Source organism: Macrotis lagotis, chromosome 1 (assembly GCF_037893015.1).
Source record: "Macrotis lagotis isolate mMagLag1 chromosome 1, bilby.v1.9.chrom.fasta, whole genome shotgun sequence".
Classification (NCBI taxonomy): Eukaryota; Metazoa; Chordata; class Mammalia; order Peramelemorphia; family Peramelidae; genus Macrotis; species Macrotis lagotis.
This window is the reverse complement of record NC_133658.1, coordinates 25,566,881-25,593,266: the sequence shown is the minus strand read 5'-3', so window position 1 is coordinate 25,593,266 and position 26,386 is coordinate 25,566,881. Positions and strand designations below refer to the sequence as shown.

The window sequence follows — 26,386 nt, the reverse complement described above, 5'->3', positions numbered from 1 at the left end:
AGAATACAAATACAAAAAGACTGCTACTGCCTTCAAGGAAATTACATTCTTTTTTTTTTGGGGGGGGGGGCTTGCAAGACAATGGGATTGGGTGACTTGCCCAAGGTCACACAGCTAGATAATTATTAAGTGTCTGAGGCCAGATGTGAACTCAGGTCTTCCTGACTCCAGGGCTGGCAGGAACTTACAGTCTAATAGGAAAACACCTCTCAAATGAGAAGGGACAAAGTTTAAAGTGCAATATCCAAGAACACAATTGAGAGGGAACAGAAGGCCAGTCTAGAAGTCTTCTACAAAATAGAGATTCTAGGAGAAACTTGTCAGTAAGAAAAAGGTATGAACTTTCTCTAGGGATATTCCAGTCCAAGAAGGCAACAACATAGGAAAGGATGTTCCAAGTAGATGTGGGTCTAGATGCTAAGGGCATTTCCAGGTTGATGACATGGCTTTGAATTTAAACCAGAAATAAGGCCGGGAGGGCAATATACACATGTAAGTAGATACAAATATAAAAGATAATGTCAAATACATGGTAATTTAGAAGGAGAGATTCTCACAATATTTGAGTTGAAATTTGAAGGAAGGAAGCAAAACATCCTAATGGGCCAAGGTGAAGAAGGAAGACATACTTATGTCTAACCTCATTTATTAGGAATACTACTGTGGCAGTTATGTGGAGGATTATTTGGAGAAATGAGAGCCTGGGGGAAGTGAGTGTAATTACTTAACTGACAAATTAATGCGAAAATTGTTAGTACATGTAAAGTGATAGATACTAGGGAAGCTAGATGGCACAGCAGAAAGAGCCCTGGTCTTGGAATCAGGAGGAGCAGAATTCAAATCCAGCCTCAGAAACTTGATACTCTCTAACTGTGTGACCTTGGGGAAGTCACTTAACCTTGATTGTCTGGCATCCAGGGCCAACTCCAGTCATCACAATCCGTATCTGTCCTCCAGATGGCTCTGGAGGAGAAAGTGAGACTGGTGACATAGCACAACACCCCCTCACTCAAATCCCATTCATGTGCTCATCGTGGCATCACCTCCCAGATGTGGATTTCTTCAAGAATACAAACAAAATAGCAAGACTGCCCTAGTCCTCAAGATGACATTCTAAATGGTGAAGATAATATATCTAGGAGAGTAGTAACCAGGAAAGGAAATTGTGGTCTGAGGAGCCATAGAAATGGTTAAGTTGATTCATAGAGCAGTTGAAAATCAGGAGATGCGATTACTGCAATAATCAAAGTGAGAAGTAATGAGGACATGAAAAATGTTGTATCTGTGAAATCAGAGGGATTGCGAGAGATGTGAGATCATATAGTCATTTAACTATCACAGTGAGAGATGTTGTGGACATTAAATTAAAAAACCTAAAATATCATTGGATATAAGGGATGAAGGAGATAATTTAAATTATGATGATACCAGGGTTAGCAAGTTACCAAGTTTGGTTGACTGAATGGATGTTATCTTCAACAGAAAAACTAAAAAGTGAAATAAGGGTTTTGATGAAAATAGTTTCATTTTGGACAAATTAAACTTGAAATATATATAAAACATTCAGAAAGAATGTCCTCAGATAGCTGATCTTACAAGATTAGAAGTCAATAGCAAACTGTTTGCTAGGCAGATCAATTAGGGAGTCATCTACCTAGAAATGATATTGAAATCCTAAAAACTGATGAGATCAACAAAAGAAAATAAGAGAGTCTAGAACAGAACTCTGAAGAAGACCTTCACAGGTAGATGGATGATGATTCAGAAATGGAGTCTTAGAAGTAATTTGACAGTTAATAGAAGAATTAAAGCAGGTAGTATGAGAGAAACATGGGAAAAGATAAAGTGTATTTAGTCCACCTCCCTCAGTGATTGGGAAAATCTTTCTGGATACTGCAAATTGAAGAGAAGGAAAGGAAAGGATGAACCTTCCATACCTGGATAAAAGGAAACAAGAGCAGAGGGGAAGAGGTTGAAAGGAGAGTGCGCCAATTGGAAATTGTGAGTAATATTAGCCTAGTGGAACAGAGACATTAGTCAAAAGATAAGTGGCAGGTAAGCAACTAGCAAGGACAACTATGGACATCACAGAATTATTCGAACAGAACTCAAAAACAGGAGATCTCAGAGATCATTTGATCTGTCTTCTCATTTTATAGATGAGGAAATCATGTGATGTAGTAGAAAAAATATTCACTCTGGTGTCAGAAGTGTTGTTGTTGACTCGTTTCAGCCATGTTTTTGACTCTTCTCATAAGCCCATTTTGGCATATTCTTGGCAAAGATATTGGAGTGGTTTTCCATTTCCTTCCTCAACTCATTTTGAAAATGTGAAAATTGAGGCAAACAGGAGTAAGTGACTTGTCCAGGATCAAATAGCTAATAAGTTATTGAGGACAGATTTGAACTTGAGAAGATGTCTTCCTGACTCCAGGCCCAGTCCTCTATTGGCTACAGGAGTTGGACTAAATGGTCTGTAGTCTCTTCCCAGTCCAAATCTAATCAAACTGAGGTCGAAATGTCAAATAAGAAATGCCTTAAATTAAGCAAACCTAATAAAAACACAAGAAAAAGTGAAGGAAGTATTAAGGGAAAAATCATTAGGAGACATGGAAATATACTGTTTAGAGATTTATTAACTAGTCCAGACTCTATCACTCACAAATTTTCATTGATTCTAATGAGAATAACTTTTTTCTGTGGTCTTTGGTGGAGTTTACTTACATTTGTGTCATGAAGGCATCACACTTCCTTATTATGATGGATATATGAATTTAGCCACTTGACTACTCCATCCATCATTGCACATTGTAATCCATCCATTAATTCTCAGCTTTGATAAATCAATAAGTATTGTGCAATGTACTCTGTCTGGCATTGGAATACAAAGATCAAAATAGTCTGACCCCACCTTCAAGAACCTAACTCTCCTAGATTAAATAATAAATAAATACGCGTTATGTATATGCAAGATATACAGCAGAACCATGGTAGGAATATTTGTGTGCGTGTGTGTGTGTGTGTGTGTGTGTGTGTGTGTGTGTGTGTGTGTGTGTCTTCTATCCCCTCAAGCTAAGCAGAACAAGAGGTAAAAGTGTCTGAGGTCAGATTTCAGCTTAGGAAGATTTCTTCCTGACTCCAGGCTGTCTTCTATCCACTGCCCAAGGAGGTGGATAGTCCTACAAAATGGCACTTCTCAATATGTCAACTCTTCATATGCTTGTATTAGACAGTATGGTCTCCTTAAGGATTCTCACTTTCATGCTAATCATCAAAACTCAATGAACCTAGCTTCATCTGACATGAATTTGAGACCTTACGATATGAATGGCCTCATCTGAATGACCTTTTTTGTCTCAATGTCCTTCCTATAATGTAATTTCCAGAACTAAGCACAACACTGGAGATGTGATCTGATCTGGATAGAGTAGAATTCAATGAGCTAAGAACTCATTTTTACCCTTGTTTCCAATTATCTAGATATCCAATTCTATAAAATAGGTATAATAATTCTTTATTGATTCAAAAAATTGCATTTATTCTGGATTGCTACTATTGCTACTTCGGTCATCATTTCCATAATTTTTATCATCATCAGTTTTGTCATTTTCATCATCATTAGTTTTATCATTATTGTCACCATTAGACAATAAAGTAGAGAGGATAAAAGACTGGCCTTGAAGTCAGGGCCATGTGGGTTTAAGTATTGTCTTTTCTACACATAGGCTGGACAAGTCACAATCTCTTGTAACCCCAGGAAATACATGAAGATAGCCAATTACAGAGTGGTGGTGGATCTTCATTTGTAGTTGTAATTTTCTCATTGGAAGTTCCCTACATCATTGCAGTTCTGTATAAAATGTATCTGACTGGTTTAGTCAATCAATGAGCATTTACTAAGTGCTGACTTTGTGTGTTAGGAATACAAAGAAAGACAAAAATTTTCAAGAAAGATAGTACTTGCCCTTAAGGAGTTTACATTTTAAGTGTTGCTGTTCAGTCCTGGCCAATTCAGGTCCTGGAGTGGTTTGTTATTTTCTTCTCCAGTGAATTAAGGAAAAATAGAAGTTAAGTGACTTATCCAAGGTCACATCACTAGACCAAATTTGAACTCGAGTCTTCAGGATTCCAGGACCAGATCTCTATCTACTAACTGCTTCTTTATATTTTAACAAAGAGAAACAATACCAAAAAGGAAGCCAGAAATGGAGGTAGATTTAGGGAGAAGGAGAAGTTAGTCATTTGGGAATGGCTGAAGGGGACCTGGAGACAAAAAATTCCAGAATATGATCATGCCAGTCTCTCTGACCTTCAGTTTCTTCATCTATGAAAGAAAGAGAATGACATTTCACAAAGTTGGTGTGAGAATTGCATTTTGTAAAACCTCAATGCATCTAAATATGATTTATTCTAAATTGCAGCGTGTCATTCATAGTTTACTGTAACACAGTTAGTTCATAGGGGAGTCAGAACCAGGTGACTTTTAGTCCATTAATCTTTTTTATGACACAAACTACAATGCCAACTCTGCATGGAGAATTCATTGTCACTCTATGGAAGTAGAAGAGACAGACATGGCATAAATGTTAGTATGGCTGGCTGGAACCTGGTGCTCTGCCTAAGAAGGGTAGACTTGTAGAAATGATTACTATGGTCCTGACAGCAGGGGAGGAAAAAGGATGGAAGAATAGAAGAAAGAGATGGTGCTGGGTGATCAGTGACTACAGATGAGTTATACTTTCTTCAGTTGTATCCGAAGAGGAGTATTGTCTTATTTAAGGACATAAAGGTCAACCCTTAGTGGTAGAAGGAAGCTTAGACATCACCTTGCTGAGATTTCACACACACACACACACACACACACACACACACACACACACACACACACACGCACATAGCTTTTGGAGTCAGATCTGTATTTTCGTTAATAGTCCTTCATTGGGAAATGGTCTTATACAGATAGTGATCAGGTATGAATTATAGCCTTAGGTCCCCTAAGCATTTTTAGTTATTTCATTTTGTCTGACTCTTTATGCCCCTATTTTGGGTTTTCTTGACAAAGATACTGTAACGATTTGCCATTTCCTCCTCTGGTTCATTTTGCAGAGAAGGAACCTGAACCAAATAGAGTTAAGTGACTTTCTTAGGGTCACACAATTAATAAGTGTCTGAAGTCAGATTTGAACTCAGGAAGATGAATCTTCCTAACTTCAGGCTGGTTATCCTATCTATTGTACCTCCTAGCTGTGCAAAAAATAAGAGGGGGGAAGCAGATTCTAACTAGTCTCTAAGGTCCCTTCCATTTCTACAGTTTTAATCCTATGAATCAAATGGAAATTCTCCAACAGTATCAAATTTATGGCCACGATAATGGTAGTAACTTATTCACTGTCCCAGTAGGAATTAATATCCCAGTCGAGTGGATACTCCCAAGGCAGCTAGGGGGCGCAGTGGATAGAGTCAAGAGGAAATGAGTTCAAATCTGACATCAAACAATAATTGCCTAGCTTGAGCAAGTCACTTAACCCTGTTGCCTTAAATAAATTAAGATTTTTAAAAAAAGTAGATTCTCCCATGTCCTGAATTGTAGACAAAGATGCTTTCGAACCCTGTATCATACATACTGCCTTCTCACTGAGTGAGTGTGATCAATAAAGAAAAATTCCCTGAGCCTTCAGTCACCTCAGCTTGAGCTCTAAAATGAAGTGGATATTTGACCCGTGTAATTATTCACTAGCTCTGGAGAAGCTGGGAATATGTTTTAGGCTGTTGACGGATTCATTCATTTGCAGTTCGTCTTGTTTGCCTCTCGCTAATGGAATTTTCAGCAGGTGACTGGCTAGTTACCTTCCCTAAGCCTCATACAGAGTTGAAATGTCATCTCACACTACGTTATTTACAGCATGGTTTGTTGATCTAATTAATTTTTGAAAGCCAATATAAATTGCTCTAAGATTTTCCCCCAAGAGTTGGATGCTGGATTGTGAGTTTTCTCGATAAATTTAAGAGCGGGTGTGTGTGTGTGGTGGTGGGGGCACATCTAGTTATTTAAGTAAGGGAAGTATTTTATTATTATTATATAAAAGGAAAGAATCATAATAAAAGTGGAATTTATATAGCTCTTTAAAGGTGGGAAATTAAAGCTAGAAAATATTTTTAAATGTTCTAGTCACAAGGTCATGGATTTAGAGAAGGGACAGTGGATTTCATAGCCCAACCCCCTCTTTTCACAGATGAGTGAGCAAGCACAGAGCTTGTGACCTACCTGGATTCCCACAGGAAGTAATAGTTACTCTTTGAATCCAGGCTTTCTGACTCCAAAGTCAACTCTCTTTCCTCTGTACCATGAAACTCTAAGTAGTTGACAATATTTTGATGTCTACTTTAGTCATTATTGCCTTTTACAAATGGGGGAACTAAGACCAAGACGGGGCGGGGGGGAAGTGATTTGTTTAATATTATACAAGGTAAATTTTCCCATAATTTTCCTTTCAAGAGAAGCACAGAAATAATATTTAATAGTCTTTCCTTTGTCATTCCCCATATCGGCCCCTGCCATCACACATGAGTCCAATCCAGAGGCTTCTGATGCCCCTCTCCAGTCTGGCTTTATCCTTACTACCTACTCCTTCACATCCACCACTGAAACACTCTGACCTGTTCAAGTAGAAAGCGAAGTAAACCAGAAGGCAGATAGAACTTTTTGGTCTGGGTCAAGCCCCTTCCTAGCTGTAAAATATTAAGGAATTCACCTCTCCTCTCTAAACCTCAGTTTCCTTATCTGCAAAATGGGGGTGATAGTTTATGTCCTGATCTACCTCATAGAATCAAATAAAGTTTTGGTGGATTAAATGAGATCAAGGAGGTAGCAATAAAGGGTATAGATATTAAAGCATTACCTTAAACCCCGGAGCATGGTTGACCCCCTTTGCAGCTTATAAGATCACAACTTATGGATATGATAACAATACTGGCATATGCCAAATGTTTCATAATTTTTTTTAGGTTTTTTTCCAAGGCAAACGGGGTTAAGTGGCTTGTCCAAGGCCACACAGCTAGGTAATTATTAAGTGTCTGAGACCAGATTTGAACTCAGGTACTCCTGACTCCAGGGCTGGTGCTGGTGCTCTATCCACTGGGCAACCTAGCCACCCCACATAAAATTTTTTGATTGAGGAGATTGAGTTAAAGAATTAAGCCTAGGTAATGTACTTTCTAAGGGCAATCCTTACTGTTTCCCTCCATTATGTAATGTGAGTGTGTGTGTGTGTGTGTGTGTGTGTGTGTGTGTGTGTGAGAGAGAGAGAGTATGTGTGTGTGTGTGTGTGTGTGTGTCAGAGATGTAAGATATCATAAACTGGCTTTATATTAGACAAGCACTTTGCATAGCACTTTTCCTTATGACAACCCTGAGGGTAAAGTGGAAAGGAGCAGAGAAAATACAAAAAAAAAAAATTCCTCGGGATCACATTGCCCTCTTTGCCTCTTTGTTTAAATCTCCCAAAACAAAAGAATTAACTAGCTGCAGATCATTGTCATTTCCAAAGGAGACAAGGTGACTGTGGGCTTCCTTTATAGAAAAAAAATGCTCTACTTGGGGTCAGAAAAATCTAGGTTTGAAACCTGACACTGACATTGACTTGTTGGATGATGGTGCTTAAATTGCTTACCCAAACTGAGTTTCAATTTCCTTATCTGTGAAATAGGAAGAATTATTGAGACTATCCCTACCTTGTGGCAGACATTATTATCAGTATCAAATGCTTAGCAGTCTTACTTCCCCAATTCCAAAGGTACTGAATTTCTGACAGTCTAAGGGGAAAACACGACACCCTCCAATCCTTGCTGCCTGTTCTTTCATCCTTGTCTACCATAGTCCTATACTTTCAGTATCCCACTTAAAATTTGCCCGTCTTTTCTACTGGGTCTTCAGGACCTCTAAATATATATAATCAATAGGTGCCCCTTCTCTTTAATCTCCTATCTTCTTTCTAGTTTCCTGGGACACAGAGATTTCTGAACTATCACTGATGGTGTCTATAGGATTCCTTTCCTGTATTGGAAATACTTTCTCTCCAACCCTTCTCAACAAACTGGCCTTGGGGGGTGGGAAGTCAGAACAATCCTTGATCCCAATGACTACTTTTATAATCTATCACTCGGGAATTTCTCTTCCGTGGAGATAACCTATATCCAATCTCTAATTGAGATCCTATCAGTCCTTAATTCTCTCTCTTCTGTCAATAAGTTTAGTATCTGGATAATAATGTGTCCCTCTGTCCATAACTTAGAATACTTTAACACACATTCCCTCAAATATTAAAGCTTCGGGGCGGCTAGGTGGTGCAGTGGATAAAGCACCCGCCTTGGAGTCAGGAGGACCTGAGTTCAAATCTGGCCTCAGATACATAATAATTACCTAGTTGTGTGGCCTTGGGCAAGCCACTTAACCCCATTGCCTTGACAAAACCTAAAAAAAAAAAAAAAGCTTCCTAATTACTCACTTTACTTAACACCCTGGACCTTCATTCTACCTTAGCTATGTACAGGGATGATTACACCTTAAGTATTGCCATCACTCACAAGTGTTCCTCTTGTATGACCAAGAACTGAAATTCCTTTATCCTATTATTCTATCTCTTCTTATACCTTACTCCTAAGGTAAGAACATCATTAATCGTTATCATGATCCCCATTCCCTAAAACACTCAATATTTTCTAGGTCACCACCCATGATCTGGATATAGTCACCCACCTTTGACCTCTCTATCAACCAATTCAACACTATACTATCATCTACACATAAATTCCTCCACTTCTCTTCTAGGGGAATTTGGTCTTTCCTAGTCTATTTAGCTTTCAAAATGGAAGTCATCGTTTTGAATAGTAGCCATCCATAGAGTGTGTGGGAGAGAGGAAAAAGGGGGGGGGAGTGCATGTTAATTTTACTATATATTTAAAAGAAATGGCAAATTTACACACTAGCAGTTTCGTGTACAACCATCTTTTTTCTACTATTCTGTTCTATTATAGAAATATTTGTTTTATTTCTTAAGGTTAGAATAAAATTAATAGTTTTATTTTTAAAAAGAGAAATAGAGAAAAGAAGTGATCACCTCAAATGCCATACTGGAATTAATAAATATAAAAACTAGAGGAAATTCTTTGTCACGTTGCATATACCCTTAATGGAAAAGAGAGACTCATAAGAATCATGGACGATGAGACAACAATATGTCTTAACTTGCCCGTCTTTTTTTCCACTGGGTCTTCAGCACCTCTAAATATGCATATACATATATATATATATATATATATATGTCTATACATATAGATATATAAATATATATAATCAATAAGTACCCCTTCTTTTTAATCTCCTATCCTTCTCTTTCTGGTTTCCTGGGACACAGAGATTTCTGAACTATCACTGATGGTGTCTATAGGCATTGAGGGAATTGCCCACACTTGTGATATCAAAGCCACTTACATCATCAACCCTGCCTCCAGGCTAGGCCTTCATCCTAGGCAGCAATCCCCATGGAGATTCTACCTATCAGCTGCTTTGATGGCTGCTATAGCTACAGCTACCAAAAACATGAAAAGAAAGAACTCAATACCAACCTCCTTGAAGTTGTCAATGTTGCAGCATCAGCAACTGCTAGAACTTTATCAGTGGAAATAACATTGAAGAAGAGGCATTGCCATCTGTTTTCATATCATGGGGTCTTTCATCTGGTTTATAGCTATAACTTTCCATATGTCTTGTCTCACTCATTAGAATGTGAGTTCCTGGAGAGCAGGGACTAGATTAGTTTCTGTTTGTGTTTGTGTTTGTGTGTGTGTGTGTGTGTGTGTGTGTGTGTGTGTGTTTGCGTGTGTGTGTGTGTATTTGTGTGTATGTGTGTGTGTTTTTAAATTTCTGACTCTAGTGCTTAGCACAATGTTTACACAGAGTAAATGCTTAATACATTTCTTCATTCAGTCAGTCCTTAAAATAAGAAATATAATCTAAATCACAACCTTAGGTTTGTTTTAATGAGACTGAGTTGAATGTTTTATGACAATGACAAAAGGTAATGAGAGAAATAAGAATGTTGTTCTCAAAGAAAGGATGTAGAGGCATGTACTCACAGTCTCAGAGGCTTCTATTGAAAAATCCCTTGATACAAAATGGGTCAGATTAGTCCCATTTCTATAACACTTTATAGTTTTCCAAGTACTTTCCTCATGCCACTCTTTGATGGAGGCAGTGCTCATGTTATTATTAAACCTATGGTCAAAAGAATGAAACTATGGTTCAAAAAGTGAAGGGAGTGGTGCCACTAGGAAAAAAACAAAGGTGGGATTCAAAAATCAAGTCTTTTAACTTAAAGTCCAATATTCCTTCCATCACTCTTAATTGACCTACTCCTAAAGGAGGGTTATATTATATTTTCACTTTGACAATGTAAGATTGCAATTATTTAGGGTTAGAGTACAGACTCTTCCTGCCATCCTCACAATATAATCCCACTATGCCAGTTGGAAGGGATCTCACAGGTCATACAGATCAACTTGTACCTAAACAAGAATAACCCTCACGACATACCTGCTAAGTGGTCATCTTGAATGGAGATTTCTATTGAAGAGAGACTTAGTGTCATCCCCAGAGCAGGCCATTCCATTTTGGGATAATTCTGTCTATCACAAAATATTTTCCAACATCAAGTCTCAGTTTCCCACTTTGTAACTTCTGCCTGCGCTTAAGGTTCTCTGGAGCCAAACAGAAGAAAAAATCTAAATCCTTTTATATACAACAGCCCATCAAATGCATTAGTAACAACAGCAATGATAACAATAATATTTGAAAACCACTTTGGAAATATTTTATCTTCCCAACAATCCTGGGACACAGGTACTATCATTATATCCATTTTACAGTTAAGGTAACTGGAACAGGAAGAAATTAGATGACTTATTCAAAGTCACACAGTAAGTAACTAAGTCTGGATTTGGTCTCAGGTCTTCCTGACTCCAACTGCAGCTCTCTAAACACCATAACACCTCACTGACTGAGGAAGGTAATTGTCATCATTCCCTTATCATGCATCTCACCCAAGTTACAGATGGCAAGATTTTTCTCTGACCTGAGAAAGCATCCCTTAAATAGTATTTTATTTTTCCAAATTACATATAAAAACAAATGTTAACATTACTTTTTTATCAAATTTTGAGTTCCAAATTTGCTTCCCAACTTCCTCCCTCACTTCCCTCCCCCTTCTCCCTAATACAGTAAGAAATTTGATTTAGATTATATATGTAGTCACATAAAACATATTTTTGTATTACTCATGTTGTGAAAGAAGAAACAGAACAAAAGAAAAAAACACAAAAATAAAGTGAAACAGTTCGCTTCAATCTGTATTTAGACTCCATTAGCTATATCTCTCAATATGAATAACAGTTTCCATCATGAGTCTTGTCATTGTCTTGGATCGTTGTTGAAAAGAGAAAAGTCAATCATGGATGATCATTGCATAATGTTGCTGTTACTGTGTCCAATGTGCTCCTGCTTCTGCTCATTTCACTTTGCATCAGTCATGTAAGTTTTTCCAGGCTTTTCTAAAATCTACCATAAGACAAGCTTTTAAGATCCATCATGGAACCCCCACTGGCCTACCATCTTTGATTTTGCTGATGAGGAAACTAAATCACAGGGAAATTAAATGATTTGCCCAAAATCACAAGGCAAGTTGATGAAAAGATTGAAAATCTCATATATCTCCCTTGTCCAGTACACTATCTACCTCAACACATTGCCTTCAGCACTGATTAGAATGTCTGCTTTATGGAGTTGTTTTGTTCCTGCTGAGGGTTTTTCCTGGTCATAGAAAAACACTATTCCCAACTGGTACCAGAATTCTTAAATTAAAGGGCTCAGTTTACTTCATACCAAATGTGTGACCATAGACAATTCACTTAACTTCCCCCAGTCTCAGTTTTCCTCATCAGTTTTAGAAACTCCTACCATGAGGGAATAAGGAAGAGATACAGCCCCCATTGATGCATGGATGCATTCTGACACATCCAAGGAAGAGCAGCTGATATGAAATTGCTTTTCCTGATCCCCTATTAGTGATGACCTCCCCTCTCATAATCTGTTTTATCACATTCTAATGCATTGATTAGAGAACCTTGATATCTTTGCATGCATTTGCTGCCTATTTGCCATTTAAATGTGATCTCTTTGAAAACATAGACCATGTTTTGTTTTGTTGTTTGTTTTTATCTTTCTTTGCATGCCTAGAATTTATCACAGTGGCTTGCAAAGAATAAATTCTTAAATGTTTGCTGACTGATTATGATCTAGAATGTTCCATTCCATGTTTATGCTCTGGTTTAATTCTTCCTTTTGATGAAGAAGTGGGAGAAGGAACTCTTAATTTTTTTAATGCTGGTATGGAGCACCCAAGTGAGAATTTCCTTACCAGTGCAGGTAGAGTTGTGACCTCATTGAGACCTTTTGAAAGCCAGCCCTTGACACAAGCTTTTGTAGGAGATGAAAACTCTCCAAAGAGCTTCTCTCTCTTCAGCCAAGTCAGCTCTGAATGGGGAGGTATGTCAAGTCATCTATCTCTCAAATCCTTCGGAAGAGACTGATTATGCTTCTTCCTAGTGTGGCCATCCTGGTAGATTATCGACCAAGATAAAGGGATGATGACCCTCTCATTACAAGGCCCTCTGATTCTGTGAGAAGTAGGGTAGAGAGAAAGAGAGAGGGAATGTGGTCACTGAGATTAGGGTTTGAGTGATAACCAGCAATGGTATGCTGGATAACAGTTCCAGTTTTCTATACTTTATTGACACAACTTGCCATTTTTTAAATTAATTTATTTATTTATTTTTGAATTTTACAATTTTTCCCCTAATCTTGCTTCCCTCCCCCCACCCCCGATCTCCCACAGAAAGCAGTCTGTTAGTCTTTACATTGTTTCCATGCTATACATTGATCTAAGTTGAATGTATGGAGAGAGAGAGATACCACATCCTTAAGGGAAAAAAAATATAAGAGATAGCAAAATTACATCATAAGATATTTTTAATTAAAGGTAATAGTCTTTGGTCTTTGTTCAAACTCCACAATTCTTTCTCTGGATACAGAAGGTATTCTACATTGCAGATACCTCAAAATTGTCTCTGATTATTGCACTGTAGGAATGAGCAAGTCCATCAAGGTTGATCACCCCCATGTTGCTGTTATGGTGTACAATATTTTATTGGTTCTGCTCATTAGCTCAGCATCAGTTCATGCAAATCCTTCCAGGCTTCTCTAAATTCTCATCCCTCCTGATTTTTAATAGAAAAATAGTGCTTCCTAATATACATATACCACAATTTGTTCAGCCATTCCCCAATTGATGGACATCTCTCAATTTTGAATTCTTTGCCATCACAAACAGAGTTACTATGAATAATTTGGTAAATGTGATGTTTTTACCCTTTTTCATGATCTCTTCAGGATATAGACTCAGTAGTGGTATTGCTGGATCAAAAGGTATGCACATTCTTATTGACCTTTGGGTGTGATTCCAAATTGCTCTCTAGAAAGGTTGGATAAGTTCACAGCTCCACCAACAGTGTATTAGTGTCCCAGATTTCCAGCATCCCTTCAAACATTGATCATCGTCCTTTCGGGTCATATTAGCCAGTCTGAGAGGTGTGAGGTGGTACCTCAGAGATGCTTTAATTTACATTTCTCTATTAAGTAATGATTTAAAGCAATTTTTCATATGACTATAGATTGCTTTGATTTCCTCATTTGTAAATGGCCTTTGCATATCCTTTGACCATTTGTCAATTGGGGAATGGCTTGGTTTTTTTTTAAATGACTCAGCTCTCTATATATTTTAGAAATGAGTCCTTTGTCAGAAATACTAGTGGTAAAAATTGTTTCCCAATTTACTACATTTCTTTTGATCTTGGTTACAGTGGTTTTGTCTGTGTAAAAGTTTTTTTTTTAAGTTAATGAGATCAAAATTATCTAGTTTATTTTTAATGATGTTCTTCATCCCTTCCTTGTTCATAAACTGCTTCCCTTTCCATAGATCTGACAGGTAAACTATTCCTTGATCTAGTTTGCTTATAATATTGTCTTTTATGTCTAATTCCTGTATCCATTTTGATGTTATCTTGGAGGTGTGAGGTGTTGGTTTAATCCAAGTTTCTGCCATACTAACTTCCAATTTTCTCAACAGTTTTTATCAAAAGAGAGTTTTTATCAAAAGAGACTTTCAAAGAGCTGAACTCTTTGGGTTTATCAAATAGCAAATTACTATAATCATTTCCTGCTGTCTCTTTTGTACCTAGTCTATTCCACTGATCCAGCACTCTATTTCCTAGCCAATACCAGCCAGTTTTGATAACTGATGCTTTATAATATAATTTTAGATCTGATAGGGCTAAGCCACCTTCCTTTACATTTTTTCATTAAATCCCTGGAAGTTTTTTGACTTTTTATTTCTCCTTATGAATTTACTTACAATTTTTTTCTAACTCATTAAAGTAATTTTTTTTTGGAATTTTGATTGGTAGGGCACTAAATAAGTAGTTTAATTTTGGTAGAATTGTCATTTTTATTATATTAGTTCAGTCTATTCATGGGAAGTTGATATGTTCTAAGGTATTTAAATCTGATTTTATTTGTGTGAGAAGTATTTTGTAATTGTTTTCATAAAGTTTCTGAGTCTGCCTTGGCAGGTAGACTCCCCAGTATTTTATATTGTCTGAGGTTACTTTGAATGAGATTACTCTTTCTAGATCTTTCTGTTGTATCTTGCTAGTCATATATAGAAATGCTGAGGATTTGTGAGTTTATTTTATATCCTGTGACTTTGTTAAAGTAGCTAATTGTTTCTAGTAGTTTTTAGACGATTTTGGGGGATTCTCTAGATCATGTCATTTGCAGAGTGCGAGTTTTGTCTCTTTCTTCCCAATTCTAATTACTTTAATTTCTTTTTCTTCTCTTATTGCAGAAGCTAACATTTCTAATGTGATATTAAATAGTAGAGGTGATGGTGGGCATCCTTGTTTCACCCCTGATCTTATTGGGAATGCCTCTAGCCTCTCCCCATTGAATATAATGCTTGTTGATGGTTTCAGACAGATACTGCTTATTATTCTAAGGAACAATCCATTTATTCCTACACTCTCTAGTATTTTTAGTAGGAATGGGTGTTGTATTTTGTCAAAGGCTTTTTCAGCATCTATTGATATAAGCATATGATTTCTGATAGGTCTGTTGTTGATATAATTAATTATACTAATAGCTTTTCTAATATTGAAGCAACTCTGCATTTCTGGGATAAATTCTACTTGGTCAAGGTATATTATACTAGTGATGACTTGCTGTAATCATTTTGCTAAGATTTTGTTTAAGATTTTTGCATCTATATTTATCAGGGAGATAGGTCTATAATTTTCCTTCTGTCTTTTGACTCTTTCTGGTTTAGGTATCAGCACCATATTGCCACTGTTTCTTAATTCTCCATCCCATGGCTGAAAGCATGTGAATTATGCCAACATAGGTGAAACTCTTGGACCAATGCAAGATGGATCAGTGTGAAAGTATTTATCAAGACAGAAGTTGGAAGATGATCAGATACCATCATAGTTCCAACAATACATGATGCCAAGTAATGATCCATGGGCATTATTCTCATGACCCTCTGGGAAGCTTCTGGGAAGCCAAAGTCTGGTTTCCAGGAGAGGCATGGTTGATAATGGAAAGTCTGAGAGGAAAGGTCATACTGATGATTAGTCCATCAAAAAACAGATTTGGATGCATTCGTTATTGCATTCTGTTGCTATATGTATGTGTGTGTATATATACATATATATATATATATATATATATATATATATATATATATAATCACATGCTGATGTTGATGTTGCACTGAGGTGCCTTGATGAAATGGGAGAAAGAGAAATTAATTGAAAGGCTAAGGAGATGCCCACAGCATTCAGACCATTACCAGCAGTCCTGATTGCTATCAGATCAGGTCATGGAGGGGAATGATTCTGGAAAAAGGAAGTTAACAAATTGTCTTTACAAAACACACAACTAACTATAATAAAAATAATATGGAAGTAATGCTACCATTAATTTGGTTGGTGTGGCTCTCTTCAAAATTGAAGAACTATTATTATTGCTCATCCCTAAAGTTATAGTCTGTTGCCTCCTCAAGTTATGCCAATGGTATTGATTCACAAACACAAAATTGGGGGTTCTACCAAGCTGGAAAGGTTTTGAATATGAGTGTGGTGATGGACTTCGTGTCCATGACCAGAGGAACAGAATACCTAAGTTAAAAAAGATTCAATCCCAAGTTAAGCAAAAGTCAATTTGATGAAACTACTTTACTTGGAAAAACTCTATCTTTAGTCCCAGATGGTTTGCTATCTTAAGAAAGAACCATCTACATTAAGAAACTGAAGCATCTGCTCTTGTGGTTTATCCTCCTTGATTGGAAGATCCTTGAGAGAAAGGATTGCATCTTGTAATAACTTCCTAGAGACAAGGAAAAAAAATATTTCCACAATGGAAAGAATTCTAGCTGGGATTGCTAATGTGTTACCTCCGCTCTGGTGTTTATAATGCGTTCTTCAGGTTTTTCAAAGCTTCATGGCAATTTGTCTGAATATTGCCTACCAGTTGGGGAGTATATATTTATCCCCAGCTTCAAAGGCACATAACAGGAAATGCTAACTCTCTGTGGAGGAATCTGTGTGTGAGTGCATGTGCAGAAGAACGAACACTTTGCATGTACACCAAGTTGAAAAAGTCATTGACCCTTGCCCAGCTAGGAGTGAGGGCTAGGGACATTCTTCTGAAAGAGATTGGAGGAAGGGGAGTTCTTTAGCATCCTTTATGTACACTAACTTTGTAAAATTGTGAAATATCACAGATTGAAGAAAACACATTGACTATTACTGTAGCACATGGCCCCCAGGAGATCTTATTTTAAAGAATTAGTGACAATTCTCTGAAGCAAGAATTATGGTAACAGTGGAAGAGTGTGATAGTACTAGAAGCAGAGACAAGAGATAAGTGGAAATATTCATTGGATAACAGTTACAGAAGTGGAGGGAGTCAGTGGTAGGAAAGAAGGACCAAGGCTAGACCCAGAGGCTGTGGTAGACAAAGCTGATAGCAGTAGTCAGACATAGCCAGATTCCAGATATGGCAATTCGAGAAGTGAGGCAGAAAAAGGTTTTCCAGCTACAAGGTGAAGAAGATGTTACTGAGACTGAAATACTTTTTCACTTCAGAACATGAATTTTCTGAAGATCTGTTTTCTTCCCCACCAATGCATGAGTTTGTCACCAATGACACTTATTTGTACATGAATAATTCTGACATGGTTTTTCATATTATTTAGTTTGTTAATGCATTGATTAAATATTTGTCATTTGATTTGTTATTATAGCCAAGGCAGTTGAAAGATAAGGTGATGGATATTTCTTTAAGCTAAATATTCACCTACATTCTTATATTTCCCATCTAGAACATAAATTCCATGACAGCAATGTCTATCCCATTTTTGTCTTTATATCCTTAGCACCCGGATTAATGCCTGCTAAATAGTAGGCAATTAATAAATGTTTGTTGCTTGATGATAACAATAGTAGCAATGCAGGGTGCCTAGGTGAAGTCCCACTAGCTCCATATTGGGTGTTAATTATGAAGACAGGTGATTTGCTCAGGGGAGGGGTTTGCAAGGATAGATGGGGGTTCATTTATTAGTGAAAAAAGTTGACATTACAAGGTTCTCCGACTCAGGAGTGTAAGAAAAGTCCATAAATTTTAATTGAAAAGTTTCTGGAAAAAAATTACAAGTTAATTCACAGAGTTCTTTAGGGAAGCAACAAGGCAAAGAAAGTGAGTTTCACTAGAGGCCGTGTAGCTAGAGGGAAAAAAACAGCAGCAGTAGCAGCTGCTGCTCCAGCATCATCAATGAGCAGCAGAAGGGAGGTGGGGGGCATGAAGAAGAGGAGTATAGCTGCAAGATGGCAGCGAAGTTCTCAGAGATCAGCACCTTGAAGAGGGAAAGAGAGACTTCATCAAAGAACTCGTGAGTGGAGCAGTTAGGGGAGGGGTTAGGATTGCACTAGGAGGGACAAAAGAGTGGTTTAATGCTTGACAGAAGGTTATGCAGCTGCCCGTGTCTGGAAAAGTTCAGAGCTGTAGATTAACCTTAAGAATTTATAACACTTTAGCTAGAAGATGTCAACTTGACTGGTAATTCAAATTTTTGTTAACACAAGAATTTATATAATGCTTATACTAGTGAGATAACCTGGGAACAATAGTTTAGAAAGGATTACATACCAGACTAGTACAGAGCTGATATAAAGAATAGGGAAGGTTTAACAGTTTTTAAAGATAAACTATTTTAACAGAGAGCTGGTATGTTTTGTACGTTCCTTGTTTTATAATAGGGGCTTCACCTGTAAGTACCAGACCAATACAGAATGGAAAACATTATAACCTTGCAAAAGACATAAGAAAAAAAATACAATTTCTCTCCCTGCCCAGCATTCCCTTGCTTCAGTAGCTAACGTAAAGTGCTTTGATGTTTAAAAATTGTTATACATATTATATTCTACATTTTTTATGCTGGAAATGTATCATTTTTGTAAAGCTGCCATTCAAAACTGAATAATTTGTATTGCAATTCCCACTCCAAAGTTGTGTGAAATCTATCATATCTATCTTTTCAAAAATTTTATTCAGATCATTAGTTGCTTTCTCATTCACTTTTTGTAAGATTTGTTCATTCTGAAAGGGGCACATTAAGATCCCCAGCAATAATTCTTTCACTGTCTATTTCTCCCTATAATTTAATCAGTTTTTCCTTCAAGTATTTAGATACTATGCTGATCCAAATGTTCACAGGATCTATATTATTTCACTATTAATATGTCTTAGGCATAATAATTCCCTGTTTATCTCTTTAGATTATGTCTATTTTTACTATTTTTGCCTGAGTTCATGGTTGCCCCCTCCTTTCTTTTTTGAATAATATACTCCTTTTGCTCCCCGTCTTACCAGTGTGACTCTGCAAGTTTCCAGATTTTCATGTAAACAAAATGAAATATGTTGGATTCTGCTTTCTAAATCCATTCTGCCACCATCCTTTGTTTTATATATTCATTCATCCTTTTCACATTCATGGTTATCATTGTAAAATAGGGATTAATCTATCACCTTCTGTTAGTATGTTTCTTTTTTTGTCTTTTCCCCATTCCTCTCCCATTAAAAAGAAAAAAGAGGGAGAAGGGGAAGAAGGAAGGAAGGAAGGAAGGAAGGAAGGAAGGAAGGAAGGAAGGAAGGAAGGAAGGAAGGGGAAGGAGAGAGAGAGAGAGAAAGGAAAAGATAAATAAAAAAGAGAAAAAGAAGGAAGGAATGTCAGATACTTTTCAGATAGAGGCTTGGCTAGAAAGGAGATGATGATGGTGATGGTGATGATGAGAGTGGTCAAGATGGTTTATGTTCATATAGGAATTTAAAGCTTTTATGTATTATCTTATTCAGAGATTCCCACTGGGAGCAAGAGAAGAAAAGATGGAATTCTGCAATCCTTGACTCCCAGCCTCCCAAGCTCTCTCCACTCCTCATAAACATTCTCCATCTGCCTCTGAAATGATGGATTGGGTCCCCATCTCCTTAGCTCCAATAACAGTAAAACATGGTATATGGGTAATAAATCTCTGCCCAGGATAAGGGTTGGGAAGGGGAAACTATGAAGACAAATGACATCACAACCAGCTCAGTTAGTTTACTTACTTTCAAGGAAATTGGGAGGTATTTTATTTATGATTTTTATTGAAAGAAAAAAAGTTATATTTAGAAAATATCTTGGGAACCCAAAGCATCATGGGACTAGTATGACACCTCAGGGTGATAGACTCCCATTTTTGGTGTCACATTTTTGCACTTCATTCCCTGCCTTTCATTATTCTGTCATCTCTGCCTTTCCTTCTGTACATTCTTCTTTCCTAATTCTTTTTCTATTCCAGTTCTCTTCCTTCCCCTTCACTATTTCCTCCTTTCCTTCCTCTCTCTTTTACTTTCTGTTTTCCTCCTTCTTTTCCTTCCTCCCTTCTTTTTTCATTCCTTTCTCTTTTCCTTCCTTTTGCCTCCCTTCTTTCCTCTATTCCTTCCTTTTGCTTTCATTCTATCCTCCATTCCTTCCTTCTTTTCATCCTCTCTCCTTACTTCCTCCATCCTTTCCTTTTTTAACCTCCTTTCTTTTTCCTTTCCTTTGTTTTCTTCCTCATTTCCTTCCTCCTTCTTTCTTCCATTCCTTTCTCTTTTCCTTCTTTCCTCCACTCCTTCCTCCTTTCATTCTCTCTCTCCTTTCCTTCCCTTTTTCTTTCCTCCATTTCCTCATTACTCCATCCTCCTTCATGCCTTCTCTTCTTCTCCTTCTTCCCTTCCTCCTTCCTTCCTAACTTCCATCTTTCTCCTCTCCTACCTCCCCTCTTCCCCTCTTACTTCCCTTCTTCCTTTTCCCTTTCTTCCTCCCTCTTTCCTTCTTTCCACCCTTCTCCTTCCCTTCTCCTTTCCCTCCTTTCTCCCTTCCGCCCTCCCCTTTCTTCTTTCCTTCCTTCCTCCGCCTTTCCTTTTTGCTCTTTTCCTTTCCTACCCTTCTTTACGTGATATGACATGTTTCTATATTTGAGTTAGGGATAAGCAAAATCATGAGGCAGGGAGAGAAACATGATCGTGAGTGACATTTTACTTTTTGTTAACCCATCTAAACCATTTTAATATCTTCTTAATTGACCTGCTTACTTCCTGTCACTCCATTTCTAATCCATCCACTAAGGAACTGCCAGTAGAAACTCCCTAAGGTCCAACTTGCCATGTCACTTTCTTGCTCACAAACTTTCAGGACTTGTGATAGCCTCTAGATAATCATAGATCCCTGAACCTGATATTGCCAACCCTTCACCTTCTGTCTAAAGGACTGTGCTTCACTCCCAGTCATTTAATTTGTGCTTCCAACAACTGGTCTCCTGACTATTCCCTGGTATCTCCAGTCTGTTTCCAAACTCCAGGTCTTTACATATTGGCCCATAGAACTAAATCCAATTATCCACTTCACATCACATCTTTTCCCATTACAGTTCAGACATATCAAGAATCAGAGCAAAAAATTATTTGGGAATTTGGAGTTTTGTAGACAGATGACATGCAAAAATCAACAGACAATACAAAAATATAAAATACAAAATACAATACAGAAATACAAAAAGTATTTTATTTAATATTGACCAACATAGATCTTATGATCAGACACTGAACTCAAGTCTATTCATAATAAATTGCTGTAAACACCCCATAAAGGAAAAAATTGGACTTTTCTCTGGTCAGAAGGAAGGACCAAAAATTCCCTTGCAAATTTTTATACTTAGCACAATACCTAGCAAATTTGCAAAAATTAATAAATGCTTGTCCACTGAATGAATGACAATAATACTTTAGAAATAATAATAGTATCTGGCATTTTTGTTCTACATATACATATAACATCTTTGTAGGCACAATAAGATGCATCAGAATTATGTAAAAACCATCTGCAGCTATAACCACAGTCAGAAATGCATTGCTTATTCTGGATGAATCTTCTGCCCAAAATTTCTGATCTTATGACTTGCTGGTTAAGAGTCACAGGAGAAATTGTAACCAGCGACAAAATATTTAAAAGATCTGGGACCAAGTCTCAGCCTTTTATGCCTAAGAGCTGTGTGACTTTGGGCTAATCACTTATTCTCTCTGGGTCATTGTGATCTAAATGTATGCTAGTATGATCTATGGTTCTGTCAACCCCTCTCTGGGTCTCAGTGTCTTCAACTATAAGGGTTTTGTACTTGATAACATCTAAGGACTATTTAACTCTAAATCTATGGGGATGTTATGTTATTGGATGATGGGTACACAGGAGGAACTCAGAGAAAAGGGGAGGGAGGGGGAGCTTAATGTGACCTGGGATAAGCAGGGTCATTCAAATATTAACACAGGAGAAAGATCAACTTGCCTATGTGCTTTCTTCATCACTTTTGGTCTCCTGGATGAGACATAGTGACCTTAAAAGCTATATGAGAAGAAAAGCCATAATCCATTCTCAGAATTCATGGTACCAACCCAGCCCCCAACAGCTTCATTGGCAAGACCAAGATGACTCTCTAGCCAGTGACAAATGGGGTCCAATTAAAAATGCCCAAAAGTTTGCCTTTGTTATCGACTGCCAGACGGCAAAACATGCCAGCTCCCTGCCTGCCAGGCTCACTCTAAAATGATGAATGATGTTCAGATCTGCCTAGGACCCTATGAGTAGCAGACAAGGGGCACCCAATAAATCCATAAGCAAAATGAGCATTCAAAAAGAGCCAGTATAAGAAGAAATGATATCAAGGCAGTCTGACAACTTTCCTGTCACTGAGAACACCCTGATTCAGATCTAAAGTGGACCTAATGGAATAGATGGAATACGTGATCACCTACCTGATCTGGCTTAACTATTTTTATAATTGTTGAGTTGTTTCAGTCATGATCTATTCTTCATGGCCCCATTTGAGATTTTGTTGACAAAGATACTTGACAGGTTTGTCATTTCCTTCTCCAGATCATTTTATAGATGAGGAGTTGAGGCAAATAGGATGACTTGTCCAAGGTCACATAGCTAGTAAGCATCTGAAACCATATTTGAATTCATGAAAACACATCTTTCTGAATCCTGGCTCAGCACTCTATTTACTGAGCCACCTCACTGATCATGAAATCATAGGTTTGGAGCCAAAGTGGACATTGGATTGGAGAATGTTGGAGACTAACTATAAAGATTATCTAGTCCAAAGCCTTCATTATATAGTTCAGGAAGTGACTTGACCAAGGACACCCTGGTAGTAAATTCCAAAGGAAGCATTAGGGTCATCAATTTTGAATGGGAATGGACCTTAGAAGACATTGAACCCAATCTCTTTGCTATATAGATGAGAAACTGGGATGTGGAGAAGAGACTGGCTCATGATCTTATGCAGTTAACTTAGAACACCTCTTCCTCTTGGGAACAGTCTCAAAGAATCAAAGATATCCCTGTTTTACCGCCTCTCCCTTCAGGTCTTGATCAAATTCTGGTCGTGGTCAAATTCAAGACCATTGATCATAAATGGAGTACATCAATCTCTTTTGCCCTATTTCCTAACCTGATATGCTATTTTACCAAAATGTCTCATCCCCATCTTCTTTCTTATATTTGCTCTTTTTCCCATTAGAATGTAATCTCCTTAAGAACAGACACTGCCTTTACTTTTGTATTTCTGTTCTGAGTATAAGAAAGTACTGGGTCCAAACCTTAATAATTTAAGGAGTGGAGGAGATGTAATTCTTCTAGCTATCCATCCATTGGTTCATTCATTCAGGTGTCCACATAAACAGTTCTCTCTCCAAATGCAGCTTTTTTTGATGCACAATGATGATTTATGCACAATAATAAATGTGTGTTGATTGATTAATTACCTCTGCTAGATTACTGCTACTAAACTTTCATAGGATTAGACTACTACAAGTGGATGGAACCTCTACGATCATCTGGTCCAAGCATTTTAGTTTACAGAAGGGGAAAGTGAGGATAAAAGCAGGTAAACACTTATTAAGCACTTACTATGTTTTTGATCCTGTGCTAAGTCCTGAGGGTGCAAATGTAAAATATACATATATAAACTACACTAAGATAGCAATGCTCACCTGGGTTGTATACAACTCTTCATGACACCATTTGGAATTTTCTTGGCAAAGCTCTTGGAGTAGTTTGATATTTTCTTCATCAACTCTTTTTACAGATGAGGAAACTGAGACAAACAGGGTGAATTGTCTTGGCCAGGGTCACATACTCACATAGCTAGTAAGTATCAAAGGCTAGTCCTCAACTTCAGACCTGTCACTCTATTCACTGCACTACCTAGTTGCCCATAAAATATATATATATATATATATATATATATATATATATATATATATATATATATGTAGTTTATGAGCAGCATATTTATGAAATCTGACCCACCCCTTTATAAGGAAGATTCTAATTTATGTTTTGGAAGAAGCAGGGGAAGGATCATTGTTCCTTCCCTTTAGTGTGCTCATGGGAAGTTGTAACCACATTTAGATCTATCTGCTTCCCTCAAATTTGCCTGACTTAGGAATATGATTTTGAAGGATTCAAAAGAAAAATCATTTCCCCAATCATGCTTAAGGGTAAAGGGTAGTCTCAAATGTATGCCCATCAACCTGGGCCCTTTCCACCAAACCTTGGTAGACCAAAGATCATTACAATGACAGAAAAACGAGTTGTATACTTTTCCAAATAGTAAATAGAAATCATGGAAGTTATATAGATGAATGTATCCTATAAAATACATGGGTGAAGGAGTTCCTTAGTAAGAAAAAAGATATCCAAGTTCACCTAAGAGAAAAGAACTAACGTCTTGTAAGGGAAAGATTCCTCTCTCCAACTTCTCTCCAGAGACAAGTTTGAAATCAGGGTCATGTTTATAGACTGATTCTCACCATCCAAAGCCTATTTTTGTTCTCTCCCAATATATTCTCTCACCAACTTAACCCTTTATCAGGTGTCTGTCACATCATTATTTTCTCCACCAAGTTTAATGGGGGTGTCAACATGCAAGCAACATTATACCAAAAAAAAAAGATAAATTGGTGATAATCTCAGAGGATGGGCACTAGCATTAAGGGAGGATTGGGAAAGGTTTCCTGCAAATGGTAGAATTTTGACAGTGATCTAAAGGATGTCAGGGACTTCTGATTAGGAAGTGACATCTCTTTTCATACAGTGAAAGTGACATAGAGCTGTCCCTTCCTTAATCATATTTGGGTAAGATCATGGGTTACAGGGGCAGCTAGGTAGCACAGTGGACAGAGCACCAGCCCTGGAGTCAGGAGGACCTGAATTCAAATCCATCATCAGACACTTAATAATTAATTACCTAGCTGTGTGACCTTGGGCAAGTTACTTAACCCCATTTCCTTTCAAAAAACAAAATCAACCCCCCCCAAAATCAAGAGTTAGAGAAATACAAAGAAAGGTTTGCCCAAGGTCAAACTCTAAGTCAGTGGCAAGATATAAACCAAGAGAAGTTCCTTGGCTCCTTAAGTCTAGAGTCCCCCAATCCACAAGCTGCCCTTTGTCAATCACAGCAATCATAATGAAATAGAGCATAGGAAAGATGCTTCTGATCACAGACCAAAGGTTTCCTTATACCTTTACTAAGGTCACACTTCATGTCCTCTGGTCATTGATGCTTATTGTAACATAAGCCAACTCCAATGAGTGTCCCTGAGAAGGGGTTCTACCCAGTTGGATACAGAACTGATCATAACCAAATTCTCTAGCTGAAAACTCCTGTCATTTTCCACACTGAAGTAATGTAGTTGTTTTGGCAGGAATTACTGCTTCCTCAGCCCCTCTTTACCCTGGAAAACAGCTAAGTGGGAAGCCAAAAAGAAAGGAAACATCATAACAATCTCAGTAACTCATCCTGTCTTCCCTCTTCTGGTGATTTAGGGACTTATGACTTTTTTCCCTTTAATGAACATTATGTCAAAGAGGAGGAAATAGAGTCGTATTCCACAATGATGCGTGACATGCAATTAAGGATGTTTATAATTAGCATTTGTGAATACAACTCAAGATTAAATGGATACTAAGAGGAGACTAATGGGGTTTGAGGACACTACTTGTTTTTCTTTCTCAGTTAATGGACTTTTTAAAACTGTAAGACAATTAAACCCAAGCAGAAAAGTGGAAAAAATATACATTTTTCATAATGTATTTCTTAATGAAGATCAGACAGGGATGGAAGAAAGGAAAATGACAGCACTGTTGTCTGTCGGTTTCAGATCTCAACTGGTGTTTGGAAAAAGATAAATATTTGTCAGTAGTCAGATGGGCAATTGGTTTTTAATGTGAGGGCCTGAAAGATTGCCTTGTTCTGGTGAATTAAGACATTTTCAAAAATGAAAAGGGAAACTCATTTCCCATCTGGATTCCTCTCTCTCCCCACCCTCACCTCCCATCTCCTCTGGTGCTTTCATGCTGAATCAGAAAGAATCCTACTCCTCACTAATCTCACTGCTCCTCTGGCAGCCCCTCTACTCACCCCTTCCTTAAGTTCTTTGGAGATTGCTTTTCCATCTGCACCGTATGTTCCTAATGATTTATGAATTGTTTCCCTATCAAAAAAGAAGGGTTGGGGCAGCTAGGTGGCTCAGTAGATAGAGCACCGGCCCTGGAGTCAGGAGTATCTGAGTTCAAAT

General features: G+C 37.6%; 1 long non-coding RNA gene across 4 annotated transcripts in view; it reads right to left on the bottom strand.

The window, feature by feature from the left end:
* The window catches only part of LOC141495053 (uncharacterized), a 255,356-nt gene that overhangs the window by 110,723 nt on the left and 118,247 nt on the right, over nt 1–26,386 (bottom strand). For 3 of the 4 annotated variants that reach the window (XR_012470654.1, XR_012470653.1, XR_012470649.1), the window contains 2 exons: nt 10,592–10,755; nt 10,135–10,273 (listed from right to left, as the gene is read on the bottom strand). This is a non-coding gene — a long non-coding RNA (uncharacterized LOC141495053). Of the gene's footprint in view, nt 1–10,134; nt 10,274–10,591; nt 10,756–12,470; nt 12,730–26,386 lie in introns of all 4 variants that reach the window. The other variant, XR_012470651.1, reaches the window with a different exon arrangement.